Source organism: Xyrauchen texanus, chromosome 38, assembly GCF_025860055.1.
Source record: "Xyrauchen texanus isolate HMW12.3.18 chromosome 38, RBS_HiC_50CHRs, whole genome shotgun sequence".
NCBI classification, from domain to species: Eukaryota; Metazoa; Chordata; class Actinopteri; order Cypriniformes; family Catostomidae; genus Xyrauchen; species Xyrauchen texanus.
This window is the reverse complement of record NC_068313.1, coordinates 24,053,220-24,070,870: the sequence shown is the minus strand read 5'-3', so window position 1 is coordinate 24,070,870 and position 17,651 is coordinate 24,053,220.

The following is a 17,651-nucleotide window of genomic DNA, read 5'->3' as shown; positions in this document are numbered from 1 at the left end:
GATGGAGTGTTGTGGTGATGGCATCGTCCGTTGAACGGTTTGAACGATACGCAAACTGCAGTGGGTCTAGTGAGGGGGGCAGCTGGGTCTTAATCTGCCTCATGACGAGCCTCTCGAAGCACTTCATGATGATGAGTGTAAGTGCGACGGGACGGTATTCGTTGAGGCAGGACACTGAAGACTTCTTTGGCATGGGGATGATGGTGGTGGCCTTGAAGCACGTTGGAACGACGGCGCTGCTCAGAGAGATGTTGAAGATGTCGGTAAGAACATCTGCTAGCTGGTCTGCACATCCTCTGAGCACTCTGCCAGGAATGTTGTCTGGTCCAGCAGCCTTCCGTGGGTTGACTCTACGTAGAGTTTTCCTCACATCTGCCGTGGTAAGACAGAGCACCTGGTCGTTGGGAGGAGGGGTGGACTTCCTCGCCATCACGTCGTTCTGCACTTCAAACCGAGCGTAGAAGTCGTTCAGCGCATCTGGAAGGGAGGCATCTTTGTCACAGGCAACTGATGTTGTGCTGTAGTTGGTGATGGCCTGGATGCCCTGCCACATGCGTCGCGTGTTACCGCTGTCCTGGAAGTGACTGTGGATTCTCTGGGCGTGTGCGCGCTTTGCCTCTCTGATTGCCCGTGACAGTTTGGCCCTAGCTGTTCTTAGGGCTGCCTTATCGCCTGCTCTGAAGGCGGAGTCTTGGGACCTCAGCAGTGTGCGCACCTCCGCAGTCATCCACGGCTTCTGGTTGGAGCGTGTGGTGATGGTCTTGGAGAAAGTGACATCATCAATGCACTTGCTGATGTAGCTGGTCACTGATGCTGTGTATTCCTCCAAGTTGGTAGAATCCCCATATGTTGCAGCCTCCCTGAACATGTGCCAGTCAGTACACTCAAAACAGTCCTGAAGAGCAGAGATGGCTCCTGCTGGCCAGGTTTTCACCTGCTTCTGAAGCGGTTTTGTGCGTCTGACGAGCGGTCTGTATGCTGGAATTAACATAACAGAGATGTGGTCTGAGTAGCCGAGGTGGGGGCGGGGCTCCGCGCGATGCAGCGCCTGGGATGTTTGTGTAAACAAGATCAAGCGCGTTTGCCCCTCTCGTTGCAAAGTCCACATACTGATGGAATTTAGGGAGCATTGTCTTGAGATTTGCATGGTTGAAATCTCCGGCGACAATAAACAGTCCGTCGGGGTGAGCGTTCTGCAGTTCGCTCATAGCCCCATACATTTCACAGAGCGCTTCCTTAGTGTTAGCGCTGGGGGGAATGTAAACTCCGGTTATGCAAACAGTGGTGAATTCCCGTGGTAGAAAAAAAGGTCTGCATCTAACAGTCACAAGCTCCAACAGCGATGAACAGTAACTAGAGACTAGCATAGAGTTCTTGCACCATTCCGTGTTGATGTAAACACACAAGCCACCACCGCGAGTCTTACCGCAGAGAGCTGTATTTCTGTTGGCACGAAACGAGGCGAGCCCGTCTAGCTGAATGGCGGCATCCGGAACTCTGTCGCTGAGCCACGTCTCCATGAAAACAAAGACGCAGCAGTCTCTAAACTCATGCTGCGTAGCCTGCTGGAGTCGGAAATAGTCCAGTTTATTGTCCAGGGAGCAAACATTTGAGAGCAGGATAGACGGGAGAGCCGGCCGGCTAGGGTTTTTTTTTTAGCCTAGCATGGACCCCTGCCCTCTTTCTGCGCTTCTGCTTTCTCACACACCGCTTACGACGTCCTCTCCCCCGGCCACCGGCATCAGGCGACGCCGAGGGCTGGAGGCCTGGTCTCCGCAGCAAGCCGAGTACGCGTAGCGCCTCCTGCAGGTCATCATGCAGCTTGGTTTTTGCATGAGTCATATATTTCAGTAGTGTCTGGCGATGGTAGACACGAACACCGGTTGCTCCGATGTCCATGTGTTGCAAAAGTCGGGCTTTTTTAACAAAAATAGCACCATTGTGGATCCGGAGTGGCCGCTGCGTGCTACCGCGCCGCCATCTTGGATCATCTGTGTGCTGACAGACAGACTGTGTAACAGAGAGGGGGGTGGGTGAATTATGCATGCACACTCCACAACACTCAGTGCTTGTCCTGACTCATCATCACATGATACACAAGTATCTTGGGAAAGACAACTGTTTATTTAGCTTCCTTTTCAGTACTTCTATTCCTGTTGCCTTTAATCCAACCCACTCAGTGCGACCCAAGTTTGGTTGTGTTAATTTTCAAATAGATGATTCCTGAATCTGTTTAAGACCTTTTAGAGGGAAGATTTTAGCTTGTGGACACAAGCCAATGGTTCTAAAAGACTTGTTCTTTTCAAAAGATTCTGCAAAACAAAGATGTTTTGATGAGTTATGAATTGTCATCGGAAGCAGGGCTTTTTAAAGAATGACTTTCAGTGGGAATTTAAAGCGCTGAAGTGCTTTTTGCTGAGTAGATGACGTTCATCTTTACAGCTTCATTGAACCATGGATCATTGCATTTTTCAGATTAATTTCCCCATGTTTTGATTATAGACATGAATGTTATCATAGTTATTTGCTGCTTAAAAGTCTGTCTAGCATTATTTGCTTATACTGAATAGCTGTGAACAAGTTTCATTTGTATTTAAGGTAGACCTTACAGTAAAATTAACCTAAAGAGGGACCTGAAGCATGTATGATTGGGATGGCAAAGATTTAAAATACCATCACTATTAATACATTATACAGTACTAGTGTGAGTACACTTAGTGGTGTTCTCACTTTTGTTGCCAGCAGTTTAGACATTAATGGCTGTGTGTTGAGTTATTTTGAGGGGACGGCAAATTCACACTGTTATACAAGCTACTACTTTACATTGTAGCAAAGTGTAATATCTTCAGTGTTGTCACATGAAAAGATATAATCAAATATGAAAAGATATAATCAAAAATGTGAGGGATGTACTCACCTTTGTGAGATACTGTATATAAGCTGAGCATTAGGAGTGCACCACTAGAACATAATGGTGTCAGAACACCCCCAAGCCAGACTGAAACTGAAAACAAGTGAGTGTTTTCATTTTCCAAAAGGATAAAAGACACTTATGGAGTAAAAGGATCAATGCTCAGAAGATTGTATGCTTTAACAAGTGAAGGGATTACCTATGTAAAAGAACAAGGGGAGGTCGGCACAGGTGTCTATCACTGAAAATCCACTGGCCAACATCCAGACCCACTCACGCATCTGCAGCTCCCCTCCCTTCCTCTGCATGTCTGCGCACAAAGCCCATGGGCTTGCTCACAATGAGAACATCGCTGTTCCACCAAGAGAACACCTCAGAAAGCAAACATAGTCATGGTTGGCCACAAAAGCAACCAGGGAGCACTGCATTTTTATGCCCCAGAGTGCCTTGTTAGGGCACAATGACTCGTAGGCCTGGACAGCAGGTGTTACATTAAAGTGCTGCTCTGAGGTATTGTGGCCGTCTATTCGCACTAGAATCTATATTTGCTTTCTCTTTGACTTTTCAATCACACCCAACAAAGCATTGTTTTGAGTGCACAGGAAAGTGCTGTGTTAAGCTTTGTTATCAGTTATGCACATAGAGTTTGAGGAACACTCATACTTGGCATCTCATCTTTTTTTAAAGCAATTTAAGTATGTCTCAAATGTTTATTTATTTATTTATTATATGATTTATAAATATACACTGGCGGTCAAACGGTTGGATTAATGTACAGATTTTGCTGTTTCAGAAGGAAATTGGTACTTTAATTCACCAAAGTGGCATTCAACTGATCAAAATGTATAATCAGGACATTATTGATGTAAAAAACAGCACCATAAATATAAAAAATAAATAATAATTGTTGATCAAATCAAGACAGGTCCCATTTCCAGCAGCCATCACTCCAACACCTTATGCTTGAGTAATCATGTTAAATTGCTAATTTGGTAATAGAAAATAATTTGCCATTATATCAAACACTGATGAAAGCTATTTGGTTCATTAAATGAAGCTTAACATTGTCTTTGTTTTTGAGTTGCCACAGTATGCAATAGACTGGCATGTTTTAAGGTCAATATTAGGTCACAAATGGCAAAAAAAACCGTTTTCTCTAGAAACTCATCAGTCAATCATTGTTTTGAGGAATGAAGTCTATACAATGCTTGAAATTGCCAAATAAAACTGAAGATTTCATCTTTCAAAGGTGTACACTACAGTCTTCAAGGACAACTGGCTCTAACAAGGACAGAAAGAGATGTGGAAGGCCAGATGTGCAACTAAATAAGAGTATAAAGTACATCAGAGTCTCTAATTTGAGAAATAGATGCCTCACATGTCCTCAGCTGACAGCTTCATTGAATTCTACCTGCTCAACACCAGTTTCATAAACAACAGTACAACAGCCTGACTCGGGGGTGCAGGCCTTATGGGAAGAATTGCAAAGAAAAAGACACTTTTGGAACAGAAAAGCAAAAAGAAAATGTTAGAGTGGGCAAAGAAACAGACATTGGACAACAGATAATTGGAAAAGATTGTTATGATCTTAAACCCATTGAGCTTTTGTGGGATTACAAACTCACAAGGTGCGTAAGAAGTGCCCGACAAGACAGCCACATCTATGGCAAGTGCTACAGGAAGTGTGGGGTGAAATGTGATCTGAGTATCTGGACAAACTGACAGCTAGAATGCCAATGATCTGCAAAGCTGTCATTGCTGCATGTGGATGTTTTTTTTTTTATATGAGAACTGTTTGAAGTAGTTAAGAAGTCTGAAATTTTGTAATTGTAATAGTAATTTTTCACGTTATTAATGTACTGACTTACATTGTGATCAGTTGAATGCCAAAAATTGGTGAATAAAAGTACCAATTTCTTTCCATAAGAGTAAAATCTGTACATTATTCCAAACTTTTGGCCGCCAGTGAACATTCAGAATTAAATTGATGTTTATAGATTCATAACTATATATTCTGAATTAATACTATATATATATGTATTTATAAATTCATATTCAAAAGATCTATATGTATTATTCAGATTTTAAGTCTTTTAGTCTTAGGCCCCCTGTAACATAAATGGACCTACAATTAATTGAAATTGAAGTGTTCATTCACATACTGAAAGCCTTTGCATTCAAGGCCAGTAGATGTCAGTATGCTCCACAGTATTGCTGTTTTGCCAGCATTTCTGATTAAGTGCATTGTCCTTCACAATCTACACATTTTTCATAGCCAGTTAGACAGAAAATATCTTTAAATTAGGCCGAAATGTAACCGTGTTCATGTCACAACAACAGTGCACAACTGTCTCTTGTTGACACAAATGTGTGTGAATTAGTGCTTGCACAACTGACATTTATTGCCTCCTTTTCTCCTCAATCATCTGAAACAAGGTCATTGATTTAAGCTGCGATGCCCTTTTGACGTCAACCATAAACTTCAATGTCAAGTGAAGCTCTGAACTCTGCATTGCAGCATTTGGTTTGAAGGTTTGCACGCTCTGTGCTGCTGGTATGTTTTGATCAGCAGGACATTATGGCATTTTCCTCCACTTGCAACCTTGTAGGGCACATGCTTTGACTGGCTGGAGAATTTAACTCTCCTAAAGACCTTAAAGGGACCATGTGACACCAATCACACCAAGTGATGTAGCCCTCTCAATCCTCTCTGCTTCTTTTCTGTGTGTTAATGTTTGCATTCATGCTATTAGACTGGAGCAGAAGAGAGACAAGGGATTTGTATTAGAAAAGAGAACATGTTGATGATTGTCATTCAGCATGTCTTCCAGCGCTGGTGAGCTGTGTGTCTTTGTGCGGGCCGTTTGCAGAATTAGGAGTGAGTCGGAGGCGTCGAAGCAATGGATAATGAGAAGGCAAACTAGGATTATTGACAGAGACATAAAGGGAGCTTTTGAGGTGTCTTCACCAGCTGTGTGAATGTAGCATACACTCCCAGTGCGCTGGGAGTACATAAAATCAACTCAAAATTGGTTGAAGCTGTTAACCCTATCGGGCTCGATCGGATGCTTAACTGTTGAGCTGCAGAATTTGGATTCAGATCCAGTTCCAGATTCTGCAGCGTCATATGACCCAGAAAAAAACACCTTTTTTCCATAACCCCCAATTTTTGAGGGTGCTCTATTAGAACGCGCCATCTTTGTCTGTTCTTTGGCTTTCATTCGTGACCCACTTTTTGCCTGTGAGGCCTCTGCTCCCCTGTTGTGCATCTCCAGTCATGTGTCCAATTATGCCATGAAGCAGGGAGGAGAGACGTTGCATCCCTGAGTTTGCCGATTAAATTGCTGTGCCATCTCTAATTACCCTCCTCTTTGGGAGGGCCAAGGTGTCATTGACATGCTCATTTCATCCTGTCATTCTTTTCCCCTTCACTGGACATCATCACCTCAGTAAACCAATCCCCAACACCATTAAAGCTCATTTGTTTGTAGACAGGGGGCGCTGTCCACCAACACTTCTGCACACCTGCTCCTTGGCTGTTGAAGTAAAACTTAAGCAATTGGATGCACACTCCTGTTTAGAGTCTTGTGAAGATTTACTTGCCATTTAGTGGATGATATTTAAGTTTGCCCAATTTCTTCTTAAATGGTGAGGACATCTGTTTCTCTGACTTATCTGATCTAGTACCAGCTTTGCTAAGCTGTTCAAACTCCTGGAAGCCTCCTGCAATCAACAATGCAAACACAAGCAAATATCTCTCCTTTGTATCAGTCAAATAATTCTGGCAAATCCATGCAAATCAGTCAAATAATGTCTGTCCTAGCAGTTTTCACTGAAAATGCTTTGTGTACTGAGACAGGCCATTGTATTCTGATGTACTTGGGAGGATTTTGGAGTTTTAAAGTGCAAGGGAAGATTATGTGGGCGTCTGGCTAGACACACTTCAGACCCCCCAAAACTGTGACTAAAAAAACATGGTTTCCCAGGGCACTTGTGGGGCTATTCCAAAAGTGTGAGCTTACAACTCCATATCAGCACACGGTGTAACCTGTCAGTACCCTTGTCTAGATCAGCATGAAATTTATGGCCCAAATTCATCTCTTCTTTCCTATTTTTTATCCTATTTGAAATTGCACTAAATGCATTTTCTTGAGGAATAAATTCAAGCATAAATGACAGTGTTTTCTTTTGCTAGTAGAGATAAGATCAGTATCGATGTTCCCTTCACACAGTAAGTCGTGTTTACTTATCTTTTATTTTCAATAGCAAACAGTTATTGTTTTTCTAATGACAAAAGAATAAAAATGATTGCGAGTCACGCAATTCTGGCTCATGGATGTCTCCTCCTCTGCTCCACACTACACAAAAGACTGGTTTGATAAATCCACTTAATCTTGCTCATGAACAAAAATTAAATTGCCTACAGTCAATATTTGAGTGACTAACAGTTGAGCCGCTTTAAATTTAGAGTGCTGTTTTATATTAGGAATTGGATTACTAATGGCAGTAAGGGTGTTACTGCTGAAGAACTAAGAAAGCCGATGGATTCCCCTTCTCACACATGCTGTCACTTGAACAAAAGAGCTGTGCGCTCTCTCACTCTTGTGCTCATGGCACATACACAAACACGCAGCACAAAGACCAATAGGCGCAGAAGCTATGAGAGTAATCCAAAGAGCAAACAAGGGTGGGGAGCAGTGAGATGTGAGTGTGGCAGTGAATTTGGGGAGAGGTTAAATATCCAAATGCCTGTGTGTATGTTTGTTAGTATATGATCCTATAGGGTTCACTAAGTCTATATCTAGACACATTTTATTAGGCTTCACCGTATGTGTCTTCGGAACAACATTGGATTGCTTGCAATTTGTACCATTATAAACATGTTAAAATGTTGTCAACATTTTCTTCTCACTGTTTATTATGCACAAGATAAATATGAATAAGCGATTCATCACAGAGACTCACTAACAATACAAATTATATTTTTTTTCTCACGAATGGGGACTGAGAACAAATCACAGTGTGTTTTATATTATCTTAGTGTCATTCATTTATTACAGGTACTGCTGTAATGACTGACCTGCATTATTTATTCACAGACACCTTGTTGTCCTGTAGATGCACCTCTCCTCACTTCAACCCTAAACATCGCTGTTGGTTTTAAATAAGCTAAAACTGGCCACTACATTGTATTTGAAGGCAGATTTATTTATTATTTATAGATTTTGTATGCTTTCAGTCCATGACATGCTTTTTCAATCATCTTTGTCCATGACCAGATTGTTTTTCATGCATGTTTTGTAGTACACTGACAGGTTGTCAGCTTAGCCTGCACTTTAGACACTCTGCACCAGTCCACTCTTGTGACAAAAGGATGTTTAATGGTTCAATCCAGATGAAAATAAAGAATTGAAGGAGACAGACTGTTGCATCAGTTAGGGTATAGAGAAACTTAACTGACTTGTTCTTGCCCGTTAGCTAATTTATAAACTAATCAAACTGACCCAGAGAACGTGACCTAAAAGAGCAGTTCAAGTCTTACATATTTTCTTTTTTGTGCCTTTACACTGGTGCTTAAAAGGTGTGAATGATAAAAATGAAAGTGTTTTGTTGAAAATTAATTGTATAAACACAGTAGGATATTTTGCACATGGTAGTTTGACCATGGCTGCATAGTTTTTATTTTGTAGCAGCAGTAGTTGGTCTGTTGCAGTAAAATAGTTAAACTGAGCAGCCATAGAAGTCATGGGGTAGTTGTTGATAACAGTTTGATTATTAAACTGCAGTGACTTTGATTTGATTTGACACAACATTAAAGTGAATTTATATTTTTGTTGGCCTACCTACATTTCAACTTTTTGCACTCAATGATGCTAATTCTACCTGTGGTTTATTGGTGATACAGTATATGCTCTCTCTTTTTGTAGATGTAAAGGGCCTCACCTATGCAAATAAGCAAGAGGTGTCAAACAACCACTGTCCATTCTAGATAGCCAAACTGATATTTCATTACTGATGATTGTGTATCAGTTACTTTGAAATGCCCCTTACACCAAAGACTTATGGCACTAATCGGCCTTTGAACCCCTCAGCACCTTTCGTAATACGAATTGTTAAAATTGTGAGATCGCGTTTTTCAAATCTTCCTTGACACATTTGTCACCTCTACTGCATTCCAAACTACAATGTACGTGCTTGGTAAGGAAGATGATGAGATAAAGACCTGGGCTATGAAAAAGGTCACCGATAATATGACCTCTTTGAGAATTAAGAAAATGACTTGGGTGTCTATGCAGCATTCAAGAATTGTTTCTTCAACAAGGGTTTTTTTTGACTCTTTGGAGCTCTTTACAATGGTCTGAGTTCTTTAAAGGAAATGCGCAACAAAGAAATGGAACTTCAAAACATTAAATGTACTGTTTCATAATCAATCTTCTCAGCATTCCCACAAGGAAATCTAACTGCTATGTCTATATCAGCAGGAAGACTAACAAGAAAGTGGAAAACAAAAGACCATGTAGAAAAAAAATGTCTCCGTGTTTGCCCGTCCTCGTTCTCGAGAGCTTTCGAGGACTGTTTGTCTGTGTCCTCAAATTCCCTCTTAATTAATGAAAGAGACTGTGTAATTGTATTTCTTTGTAACTGGTTAATGCAAGGGATTTGTTCAGAGCTTTTTATTAAGCTTAGATGGTGTGTCTTCTCATGACCTGTCAGTTAAAAAAAATATTTTCATATTGGAGTTGCAGTTTCAATTTTGGCAGTAACAGTCATGGTTGATTTCACTTCTGAAGTAGCATTCTTCTGTTAGTAAGAATGTGTTTTCATCCTGTGTACAACTCGTTAAAGGTCCCGATGTTCTCTAGGATAGGTAAACATGTTGGCACAGTATTTCAAATGAGAGAAGTGGATATTTTAACATCCATTTAAAAGTTTGTTTTATTGAATCATAGTTGACAGGTGGCACTTTACCTTTAACTTACCTGGAGATGTTCTAAGCAACAATTGTAACTATGCAGTTATTGGATGTATTGTATAAAATTGTGTAGGGACATTTGCCGCTTCATTGTAAAAGTAAGTGCTTATGAAAAAATGCAGGGCTGGCAGCTGGGTTGATCTTTATTTCAGAAACTTTTTTTGCTCACCAATCAATTTAACACTGACCACCAACACTATTATTCTTATGAATGTTGCGAAACTCAAGCATTCGCAACAGTATCATTACTGCTGGTGTTTTTTCCCAACAGTGTCTCGAGATCAAATGTCGCTGGTGGGACCTTTTCCCTTTACCTCAAAAATGTCTATATATATAATGTCTATATATATACTCCCATGGTCAATATATATTTAATGTCACTATGATGCTGTTCGTATATTAAATATCACTCTGGTTCCGTATTCAGCTAATTTCGGGGCATTCCATTATACCCAACACAAATTTGTAATATTCAATTATTTGAAAGGTCTTTCATCATTTACTAATTGCTTCATTTATTTATTGCTTATTTGCTCATAGTTTTATTTGCTGTGGGACACAAAGAGAGTTTCACACAGTGTCCACATTTTTTGCAATGTATTTGCAGCTCAAAAATAAAAGCAATAAAAACATTCCATGCTATTTGTGTGCTGTACTCCAGATCTTCCAATGCCGTGTGATCACCTTGTGTGAAGAGCAGTTCCAACTACAAGTCTTTCAGGAACAATCAGAGTTCCCATCTGCTGCAACGGTCAGATCCTGATCCGTGCTCATTTAAACAATTTTGACAAATTTCCACCTCAACAAGCTAATTACAACATGTCAAATCCCATTGGCTCTCATGTGTCGTGTGACAATTGCCCTTAACAAGCATAAAGTGCAACAGTACCCGCCAACTTATTCAGCTGTTTCCTGAAGTATTTTCCCCATTCGTTTTTTTTCATAGACTTTTCATAAATGTAAGTGCAGCGTAGTTCTAGCAGGAAGACTAGCAGCTGTACATCATCTCACCATTAGCAGGGTAATTCCCAGCCAATCACATGCAAGCCATTGCTTTATAAGTCTGTTCACAATCTATCACATTGCTGTTTCAGTGTGCTAACACGGCAACCTCCACCACCCCACCTCCACCAGTTGAGTCCCGTCCTGCACGGGGGTAGGCTCCTCACCCCTGCCTCCTATCTCCGGCAGGATATGACGGTTCCGAGTACAACTTCTCACCACCAGACGGGGCTTACGCCAAAGAGAGAATTTTCTGTTTTATATTCATCAAATAAATGTCATCTTAAATTTCACTCAAGTCTGCGAGTCCTCCTGATATAAAATCCTTTATAGAAGGGCTGTAAGCCATGAACCAGACCAACCAGCACTGAGGTACATCACAACATTACAAACTTTTTTTGAAAATCAGACAAAAAGACAAAGATACAGGCAGTGTACTTAAAGTCTTTCATGAGGGCACAGACTGCAATCCCATGAACCATTGCGAATAAATAAATTATTGTGACTACTTGTATATGCTTGTAACATCTTTTATATTGTAGGTTGATTATATTGTTGCTATATTATTGGTTAGGTTTAGACTTAGGGGTGGTGTTAGGTGTTCAAAAATTGGTATATTATTGTGTGATGTAAATATTATCAAATTACTACTTATATTATGATATTTGACTTCATTTACTTGCCTGTTACATGTTTTATATTGTTTATAAGTGAGATTTAGGAATGGGGTTGGGTTAGGGAATCTAAAATACTGTATCAGTATGTTAGTGTAATGTAACTGAACTCATATTTATAAGTATAATGAAACGTTATGGTTAAGCACGATAAATCTGAAGATTGTCGAGCATGTGACAGACTTGTTCAAACTGAGGTGAGAACGGCATGACTGACATTTTTATGGTGCAGGGCAAAAGTCACTAGGATGGCGCTTTCATCATGAGACTGTGCTGTTTTCCTATTGCTGTCCTTTTTATAATTTAATTTGTATAATTGTATAGTTTTATATTAATTATTATCGTGTATGTGTGTGTGATGGTTTGCAAATCTAGAAAGTAATACTTTTTTCATTTTTTGTCTTTTTTAACTATTGTACAGAGCTAAACTAACAATAATGAACACAATGACATAATTGTTCACGGAGACATATGGTTGGTTAGCATAGATAAGACGCATGCGATTGCAAAGGAATTTTAAACCAAGATCAAATATATATATATATATATATATATATATATATATATATATATATATATATATATATATAATAGTGTTAATAACCACTCGAATAACTATGTAACTCAAGATATATCTGCACAAAATGAATTAATTCTGCTCTACTGACATGCTAACTCAGCCATCTCTATTGATGTCGCAGCAGAATGTTGTTTTAGTCACTGACATTTCTTGGGTTTATTGAGCATTTTCCAAACCCTTTGCCAGCTGTTAAGTAGTTAAATGGAGCATAGAGTGGAAAAGTGGAATAGCTAAGGGGGTAATGGCCTTAGGTACTTCCTGTTGGCAATATAACTGATACTAATGCCTCCGTTTGAATAACTTTTTGGATTTCTGCCTCATTGTTTTTGACATTGTAGTAACAGCTACAGAATTAAGAGTATCCAGTCTGTTTTGTTTTACAAAGTAAGTTTGCATTCTAGCATGGCAGACAGTTATCTGTGCCATCAGAAAACAGTGTGTAGACTGGCATCTCTTGTTTAAGTACCAATACCATTCCCATGGCGGTCTCATGATGAAAACGTCACCATAGCAAATTGTTTCCTACACCATCAAAATTTCATTGTCATGCCATTCTCTCCTCAGTTCGGATGATTCAGTCACATGCTCTGTAATCTTTGGATTTATCGTGTTTATCCGCAATTGGATTAATTATACTAAGTTATAAAAATGAGTTGAGTTATGTCATAATATCATATTGATATTTTAGTTCCCCTAACCCAACCCATTCCTAAACCTAACCACTTGTGAAAAATATGAGGCAAGTAAATGTAGTCAAAATAATATTATTTACATTGTTATAATGTATATATTTTGAACACCTAACCCCACCCCCACGTCTAAACCTAACCAATTATATAGCAACAATATATCAACCTGCAATATAAAAGATGTAACAAGCACATACAAGTTCAATCACAATAATTTATTCAAAAGAGCACCATAAAGGTTTTCCAAAAGGCCTGCATTTATATTCTGAAACCTTACGATAGCTCCAGATTAAAGCAGAAGGTTTTAATCACTGAAAGCTTACTTTAGTCCATGAATGCAGTTGCATCTCATTACAAAATATACACTTATTAAAAAATATACATACAAATATACCAAACAGTAAAATATGGCTGTTGGTCACATGGCATGTGAGAGCCAATTGTATTTGACATCACTGACATCAAAGCTGACCTAATGCTTGATGAGGGCAATTTCAGATGACACATGAGAGCCAATGAAATCTGACAAGGCAAAAAGCTTGATGAGGCGGACATTTCAAATGTTTAAATGAGCCTGGATCTGACTGTTATAGTGGATGGGAATGCTGATTGTGGCTTAAAAACGTATAGTTGAATCTGTTCTTCACAGACAGCAATCACACGACATCGGCAGATCTGGAGTATAGCGCACAAACATCATGGAATTCTATTTATGATAATTTTTTATGTGTCCCACAACAAACTAAACAATGATCAAATAAGCAATAAATAAAGCAATGAGTAAATGATAATAGAACTTTTAAATAATTTAATATCCGTATCATCATTAAAGCATAACATTGGGTAAAATAGAATGCTCCAAAATTCGATGAATACGGCACCAGAGTGACAAAGGGTGACATTTCAGCGGTGCAGGGAAGAAGTCCCCAAGCAGCATTTGGTCATGAGACACATTTGCTCTTTTGTGCAGCCTGCTGATGCATTTTACACTTAGACTCAATTTAAAGAGTGTTGTGAGTTTCCTTATTTGCAGTTTTGACAAAGATTTCATGTTTTCACCATTTGGAGATTTGAACCAATTGTTTGAGTTCAATTTATGTCTAAAGAATGATGGTGATAAGGGGTTTTGGTTGTCCTTTATTAGAGATTTAAGATTAAAATCAAAGCTATTTTTGGCACGCACAAACAAAAGATTAAGCAATTTATTTTCCAGTCTATTTGTGTCATTTTAATAAGTTTCATTTTCATAAAATTCTTCTAAGCAGCTGCCAGGAAAAAGAGTTCCATCTCCATGAATAAAATGGAGGTAAAGCTTTCCTATCAGGAAATATTTAAGGCTTCTTCATCATCATAAAATCTGTATTCTCATAGTAAAGTTGTGTCCAGTGTGCATAATGTTTTGCTTGTGTGCAGATAGAAAGAAGCTGGTTTCTTCCCATTAGCTATCATTAGGATTTGAACAGGCGTGGGCATATGCAGCAGTGATATAATAAGGTCTTTTCGTCATGTTTTGTTACGTCTCTAAGCAATAACAAAGACAATAAATATTTAACTGAATAACACTTGAAATAAGCACACTTCTGTGATAGTGCCAATATTTGTCTCCACTCTTAGGGATTTTCAAACTCAACCCCAGTGGCTAACCCCAGCAGCCTTGTTTGCATAGCCCCTCTACAAACATCCCAAAGGTGTGGCCAGCAGAGCCAAACAGGGGTATGAAAAAGATAATGTGTGCATGAACACCAGTTGTGACAGCACACTCTGTCACTAATCTTGTGAACTTTCATAAATTTTTTGCATACCCACTATTCCTTTAGTGCTTCAGTGGTGTCCAAGCATGGCTGGTGAAGGTGTATCATCCTTCCTTCATTCCGAGCAAGAATGCAGAAATCATTTTTACTTGCCCCTAGAATAAGTGCTATGTAATCTGCCACTTTATCTGATTTGCATCAAGGGGAGGAACATTGAAGTAGCTGCATTACAGTGTGCATCCCTTATCCTCAAGATCTTACCTGTACCTTGTTTTTCCCTCATCATTTCTGGAAGAAGTCACAGCAGAATTGAGGGTGTGAAAAATCATCTCCATAAGGCTGATAATCAGTTGCACTGTTGAGGTTTAAATGGACAGTTCACCCAAATATGAATCACTGGTTATTTATATATCTGACGTATTTTGTACTTGTAATATGTTGAAAAGTCTGAATCTGTTCACTGTGTTCTTTACAAAATTGAGAGAGCAATATATGAATTATTGCTTTGAGTTATGGACCGAATGCTATATATTACTATCACATTTTATTTATCTTTGCAAAATTTTACTGTAGTCTTGTGTGCGTGCTTTCTTTTCCATGACAGTCAGAATCAATATGGTATGCCTATTTAGTTCTTGTTTAACTCTTTATGCTACATAGTTTCACAAACACAGCTCTCATTCCTTCAATGTGTCAGATACGGTGATAAATGTGTATTTGCGTATGCTGCTAACCTGGACCTGTGAGTTTTTTAGTAAGCCAACAGATGGATGTGGCAGATTTATATGGGATTGCAAGCTTCTCCTGGAAACAATATTAACGAGATAGAGGTGATTCTGGGATAGACATGGCCCATGCTGTGATAAAACCAAGGACTCATTGAATGTAATTCACTTTTTGATCACTTTTATATATATTAGCTCTGTTAAATTTACAGCACACAAGTGTTGATTCTCCTGCCAAGTGATTTCAACTGATTTTGCTTTACAATCTTCTGGAATTGAGAAGCTCTTAAGCTAAACAAAATGTTCTTTTGAGAATCTCATTCCTCAGTTTTTTTTTATTATTATTATTTATATCTTTTTTTATGAATAACCAATAAATTGTTACTTTAAGATATGTTAACAACTCAAAATCTTTTATTAAATTGTTAATTATTCAGCCTTATTTGTTCTTCACCTCCATGGTACTGCAGTAACAATATTCTGCCAGTAGAGGGGATTGGCACTCCAGGTGGTTGTAAAGTGACCTGTCCCTTTTCAGTAAAGCGGTGTACATTCCACTCCAGACAGCCGATGTTGGGTCTTTTCAGTTGAGTTTTCAGAATTCCTTCATTTGTAATTTTGGTAAAATAAATGATATATCTGTTGTAGTAAAAGAACTAGTACATGTGAAGGAAGTATAAACAGTGCCTCAAGCTTAAACAAATTGGTTTTTCACATACTTAAATGGCTAATGCCTTCAAGGAGTGGTGTTGTGAAAGTCAAAGACGACCTGTTAAAGGAAGAATTCTGCTGTTGTAAACGCAGCCTCATTTCTAAGCTGCCATGAAACTTGAAATGAGATCAGTTGAAACATTGAGGATTCAAATTTTCTTGTGGAAGTCACATCAAGCCCACATTGATCTCCTCATAACTTAATATGGATGATTTACCTTCTCAAAATAACCAATACCTTATTATGAGCCTGATCATGTGACTGAAGAAACTGATCTATTTCCTTTGACCAGTCTAGTAGCTGTACCACAGATAAAAGAAAGAGGCTAGCAGACTCCCTTTCTCATTAAACATTGATTGGTCGCTGATATGTCATGTGCATACTGCAAGAACCCTTTCACTGGTTGGCTCACATTGTGCAGCACTGCGTTGTTATGTTCCCTCTTGTTCCAGTCCAGGATGCTGTGTTAAGATTGGGAGGCTTGAGAAAGGGGCTGCCCTTGGTGTATTGAGAGCTGATTGGCTGTCTAGACTCAATAGAATCTGAGAGCAAAGAGGTTTTGAACATCTGATCTGCACAAAAGCTTTCACAAAAATTGTTATGCTTTATATAAATACAGATCACATTCTTTCCATTACTACACACACACACAAATGTTAACACACTAAGCCATTGGCAAGCTTTAATAAATGCAACAAATGCAATTCTGCAGTGAAGTAAGACTATGTAATTACTTACCTCATATTTCAGAGAAGAATACATTTGGATATGGGTCATTTCTCACTTTGCAAAGCTTTATTGTAATTGGTTGGATAGTCAATTGTTCAAAAAAATAAAAGAGCCTGTATTGGAGTTTTTGCCATTTTGACACACAATATATCAAACTCAGAGGCTTCTATTTAATACAATGGATAAAAGATTAATCCATCCACCCTTTCCTTAGTAAACTGGTGTACATATAATGCAATTATAATTTTTTATTGGCCCTTTTATCCAAAGCCGCTCAGCATTGTCGGACCCCAGTTTTCTACAGTTGGGTTTATGTTTTATTGGAGTCTACCAGATGTATCTTTTGATCAACGGATACCGCCATATTTCTACCATTTGAGTTGGAATTGAATCTCCTAATTTGGCTCTCCTCGTGAAGCCCAACCATTTGTCTGAGATCAGTCAACTTCCCCTTCTATTGCTAGAAGCAATACCACAAACAACTTTTGCTTTAGGGATTACGATTAAAGTTTTTATCCCAATCACTGAAAGAACAATAAGCAACCTACCATACTCAGTATTAGACATGACAGCATGCCTGCTGCAAATGGGCAGGTGACGGCTCCATGTGGTCCCCCTACCTTTTCAGTCACCCACTTTTTTCATCCAGGGAGTGTTGGCGGGGCCGGCAGAACGCAAAGCTGCCTGGTCGCCCCAGCGGATCTGGCTACATGTGTATCAAATCAGAATTATCCACTAATTGACTATTTACTGGGTTCCAGAAAGGCCATAATGGACTTGATATTAAATCTCCTCCAAGAATTTAAAGCATGGTTCCAGCTTTTACAAGGAGGAGTGACTTAAGCTCCTGGGTCAGAGAGTGCCTAGCCAAGGCAGCTCTCAGATGGGATTTAGGGACGACAGTG